We start from the raw sequence: 5,829 nt of genomic DNA on the forward strand, positions 1-5,829 counted from the left end.
TTCCCAAAGTGCTTTCCATCTCTTGTGGGCAGAGTGACATCACTCCTCCTGACTTCATTCCTCTCATTTCCTTTCCCTTCTCATTGGCCAAGGTGGAGATTTTCCTCTTTGCCCCATAGCCAGTAGTACTGTCTGCTGGCCTACACTCTTACTGGGATTGAGGGGAGACAAGTTACTGCACCAACCCCACTGATGACTTGGCCTTGGCAGAACCTCCCTCTTTGACACTGACCTGCTTGTTTATTCTGTCACCACTGCCATTTTAGCCATGGACTCTGGGATAATTTTGATTTCACCAGCTCTGAAGGTGTGTGGGGTGTGAAGTGCTCACCCCTACACCTCCTTAGTGACTCACTAGGCTTCCTTGAGTACATAAAAGGAGTGTGAGTTTTGAATCCAGATTGTCTGTGGGGTATTTTCTAATTTTGTTTTTACTCCACTTATTGTTGTTAAGTGCCTCCACTGAGCTGTAGAATAAACACTGGGCTGCTAGCCACAAGGTTGGTTCACACCCACCAGCCACTCCTCGAAAATCCTTTACAGGGTCACTATGAGTTGGAACCAACTTGATGGATCTTAATGACAGCAACTAATTAGCTATATGACATTTCACAAACTACTTAACTCTGTGTGTCTCTTTTTCCTAATGCAATTTCTTTGACTATTAAAATAAATTATTATAAGTTAAACTATGAGAATATTGCATAGCACATTTTAAGTGCATGGTATAAATTGCACATTACTATTTTGCACAAGTTAATATTTATATCTAGTCAATTGTTAAGTAAAAGCAATAGGTGTGTCCAAAATAGTGGACAAGAAAGTTCATTTTAGTTACATTTATTTGGGATAAATTAGGGAAGAGCAACTATTCAAGTTTTACTAATTCATCTGTTAGCTGTAACTATACACCACCAAGAATCCTCAAAAGTTAATGGTATATGTTCTACATTCTTTTAATTTCCTGTGGGAGATGAATGTATTAAAAATATATTTTTCATTTATGCCAACTAAGTCTGTTCCCATGGCTTGTAATGCCTTGGGTACAAATAGCTGTATATTGTCTAACAACACTCCCTGGAAATAAAGGCTAAAGGTTCTAAACAAACTCATAATAGAGCTTTTCTTTATACACTGTCTGCCTTAGTACTTTATTAAAGGAGAGATGGAAGGCTCTCTATAGTGTCCCCATTTTTCTTCTTCTATATAGACCCTGTACATTTCTAATAGAAACTCAGAACCACCGTGGTCTACTCTATAATGAAGAAGAACAAAAAAAAAAAAAAAAAAAAAAAACCCCAACCCTGTGTTTTCTTCTGCTAAGTAACAAATTTAGAGAATCAGAGGTAGTTGAATCAGAAAGCAGATGGACCAGGACATGCCTCAAAATGTGTCACAATGGATTATGTTACTGTTATTGTTGTTAAGTGCTGTCCAGTCAGTTCCAACTCATAGAGACCCTGTATAGAGTTTCTGAAGAGTGGATGGTGAATTTGAAGTGCCGACCTTGCAGTTCAAACTGACCTTGCGGTCCACAGTACAACACTCGGACTCCACAATAGAATATAAAGAACACAAAATAGAAATTAGTACCAAAATAGGAAAAATTCAGGATAAAAATAACTTTTATTTCTCTTTAATGCTTTTTCCTAACAGATACTGTGTATGCCAGTGCAATGGAAATATAATTATATTGTTTACATTTTCTTATTTGTTAATTGAGAGACTGAATTTCACATAATAGTGATGTGTTTTTTTATGCTGCCAGTTTTTAATACAACTTTATTTAAGCCATTGAATTTTCCACTTACAGTACAGTGCTAATAAAGAGTAGTGTTACTTCCTTTCCTATGCTCATAACTCCATATCCCAGTATTGAGAATGTCCAGGAATTTAGTATAGCAGTTCTACTTTTTAAAACTATTATTGAATGTGCTACCAGTTTGGGTCCTTCAATGTTTTAATGTGGAATAATGCTAAAGGTATCTATGCTCAGATACTGGAGTCATCAACCTCTTCAATGGTGGGTCCAGAAGAGGTACCACCCAATGGAGGCGATCTACCACCAGGGAAGCCCCCACGCATTCCTCCACGTGTGCATGCAGCACTCTGGTATAATTTGGTAATGGTGGGGTTGCAAACTTTCTCCAGCTCTTTCTGTTGATGCTCAAATGCTTCTTTCTTTGCAGTCTGATTCTTATCAAGCCAGTTGATAATTTCATTACATTTATCAAGAATCTTCTGTTTGTCTTCATCATTGAGCTTTCCTTGAAGTTCTTCATCTTCAATGGTTGCTTTCATGTTAAATGCACAGATTCAAGTGCATTTTTAGAGGACACCTTTTCCGTCTGTTTCTCATCTTCGGCTTTGTACTTCTCAGTTTCCTGAAACATCTGTTCAATGTCTTCTTTATTCAAGTGGCCCTTGTCATTAGTGATGGTAACCCTATGCACTTTTCCAGTATCCTTATCCACAGCCAAACATTGAGGATATCATTGGCATCAATACTGAAAGTGACTTCAATCTGAGGAACACCATGGGACCTGCAGGATGTATGCCAGTAAGTTCAAATTTGCCAAGCAGGCTTTTATCCTTGGTCATGACATGCTCATCTTCATAAAACTGAAAAAGTGCCCCAGGCTTGTTGTCAGAGTAGGCTGTGAAGGTCTGTGTCTACTTGGTAGGTATATTATTATTATACTTGATGACTCCACCAGCAGTTTCAATACCAAGGGAAAGAGGTGTGACATCCAGAAGCAACAAATCTTGAATATTTTCAGACTTGTCTCCAGATAAGATGGCTGCCTAGACAGCTGCACCATAAGAAACAGCCTCGTCAGGGTTGATCTCTTGTTCAATTCTTTGCCATTGAAGAAGTCCAGAAGAAGCTTCTGAATTTGGGGAATATAGGTAGGGCCACACACCAGGACAATGTCACAGAGCTATGATTTGTCTAGCTTGGCATTCCCAAAGGCTTTCTTCACAGGGTGCCTCAGAACAAGTCATCGTTCAATTCTTCAAACTGGACATGGGTAATGGAGGTGTAGAAGTCAATACTTTCATACAGAGAATCAATCTCAACATTGGCCTGTGTGCTAGTAGAGAGAGTGTGCTTTGTGCATTCACAAGCAGTATGGAGGCATCCGACAGCCCTCTTATTCTCACTAATGCCCTTCTTATGCTTGCACTTAAACTCAGCAATAAAATGGTTGACTGTTCAGTTGTCAAAGTGTTCTCCACCTAAGTGGTGTACCCAGCTGTAGGTTTGACCTCAAAATTCCATCTTCAATAGTGAGATTGACACATCAAAAGTGCTTCCTTCTAAGTCAAAGATCAGTTCATTTTTTTCAGCACAAACATTTTTGTTTAAGCCACAGGCAACAGTAGCAGCAGCTGGCTCATTGATGATCCTGAGTATATTGAGGCCAGCAATGATTCCAGCATCTCTGGTGGCCTGACACAAGTAGTCGTTAAAGTAGGCTGGTACAGTGACAACAGCATTGGTAACAGCCTTTCCAAGGTAGGCTTCTGCAATTGCCTTCTTCTTTGTTAGAATCATAGAGGACACTTCCTCTGGATAGAAAGTTTTGGTCTCTCTCTTATATTCTACTTGGACCTTGGGCCTGCCTGCATCATAATTCAAGCACCATGAATGGCCAATGCTTCATATCATACAGGATAACAGCTTCATCAATATTCTTCCAATCAAATGTTTGACATCAAAAATGGTGTTAGTGGGATTCATGGCAACTTGATTCTTTGCAGCATCACCCATCAATTGTTTGGTGTCAGTAAAAGCAACATAGCTTTGAGAGGTTCAGTTACCCTGATCATTAACAATGATCCCCACTTTCCCATGCTAGAAGACACCCACACAGGACTAAGTGGTGCCAAGAGCAATGCCAACTACAAGTCCCTAAGACACGATTGGTCAAAGGAGGTCCTGATTAGGTGATGAAAAGCAGACTGCAAGGCTGCCCGCCATGCAAAATGAGTTTACACGATAGTTTTATGTTGGACAGACTTCTCACATGTCAATAAAATTTTCACCAAACATTTTTTCATTCAGAAATCGCTTATCTGAAAATTTTCTAAAAGTGAACATTGACAACAATAAGGATAAAATCTAGTATGGCTCTTATATAGATTCCAAAGTTATGTGCACACATCAACACAGTGCTTCATTTCAAATTCTGTATAAAATAGCTCTTGAGAAATGCTAGCCTGAATGACTAAGCATGGAAAATATTTTTATAGTCATGTCAAAAAGTAAAGACATATTTGAGAATACATAGAAATGAATGATTTGGAATTTTCTTCAGGTGATAACCTCTGCCAGACATTTTTTTCTTATATTGACTGAATTTGTAATAACAGGTGAATAACCATGTTTAAAATACCAAGTAGAACAATAAGTACTATTTACATAATTTCCTTATTCTGTCTCTTCTAATGAGAAGAAAACATTTGTATAACTGAAATTGGCATTCATAAGCTATCAATATTGAAGGAATTCCCTTTTGTCCTGGAAACCTTTGTTCTTTGTTATAAAGATACTGGGACTGGGTATTTAGGGGCTACTTGCTTTGCATCTGAAAACCTTTTGTGCTACCTGGGGTTCTGTCTATCTGTGACAGGCGTGGGGGCTTCCCTGGTGGTGGATAGCCTCCATTGGGTGGTACCTCTTCTGGACCAGGCAAAAGGAAGCAGGGTTTTCTTTTTGTTGTTACTATGGTTGGTTTGTTTTATTTATTGCTCACTTAACAAAGCTGTATTAAGACCATTAGCATTCAGTGGCAGTTCTTACCTTTCATGGGGGAGCTATGTTTAGATTCTGCACAAATGCCCTTCATGTGTAGCTACCACCCATCTGTGAAAGCTTGTGTGAAGCTGTGATGCTGACCAGGTTTTAGCAGAGTTTCCAGATGAAGATATACTAGGCAGAAAGACGTGGCAATCGACATCAGAAAACCAGCCAGTGAAAACCCTATGGGTCACAGTGGTTCCATTTGCAACAGGTCCTGTAGAATGGTACAGAACCAGGTAGCATTTCATTCCACAGTGCATGGGTCACCAAGAGTCAGGGTTCACCAGGAGTTGAGTGTCTACTGGACAAAAGCTAACAACAGCAACAACAAAACTACAGTAAAATTATGACTATAACTATGGAAAATGGCTACATCATACCTTTCAACTTCTTATCTTTGACTCTTTCTTGAAAGAGATGTGTTTTCCTCCTTTATAAACTGGCTTCTAGGTATGGCAACTCAGAATTACAGAGTTAGAATTCCTAGTTCACCTTATTAGCAGACACTGAAAACTGCTTTCCTTGTTCTCACAAACAAAAATTAGCCTCAACGGTGTCAGAGGCTCAGCTTTAAACGCCCAAACCAAACCCTCTGCCACCAAGTCAATTCGGACTCATGGCAACTCAGTAGGTCAGAGTAGAACTGATCCGTAAGGTTTCCAAGGCTGTAAATGTTTACAGAATCAGATTGTTACATGTTTCTCCCATGGAGTAGCCAGTGGGTTCAAACCACTGGTCTTTCAGTCAGCATTGCAATGCTTAAGTCACTTCTGGTCCAGCTTTGTTGTTGTTAAGTGCCATTGAGCTGATTCTGACCCATAGCCACAGTGTACAGGGTTTCTGAGGAGCAACTGGTGAGCTTGAATCTCCAACCTTGAGGTTCAAAGCAATTTTGCAATCTCGTGCATTAACCCGCAGTGCCAAGATCCATCTTTAGACAGTCACAATTGAACCCACAAGTAGGATGATTCTGTTGTCATCATTCAACAGAGAAGATATCCATTGAGACTAAGGATTTGGGG

The 5,829-nt window shown here is 39.5% G+C and overlaps 1 pseudogene; it reads right to left on the bottom strand.

Annotated features, from left to right (window-relative positions):
* Nucleotides 1-1,992: 1,992 nt before the first annotated feature.
* Nucleotides 1,993-4,853, bottom strand: LOC102839382 (annotated as a pseudogene).
* Between the last annotated feature and the right edge of the window lie 976 nt (nt 4,854-5,829).

Source organism: Chrysochloris asiatica, unplaced genomic scaffold (assembly GCF_000296735.1).
Source record: "Chrysochloris asiatica unplaced genomic scaffold, ChrAsi1.0 scaffold00008, whole genome shotgun sequence".
NCBI lineage: Eukaryota > Metazoa > Chordata > Mammalia > Afrosoricida > Chrysochloridae > Chrysochloris > Chrysochloris asiatica.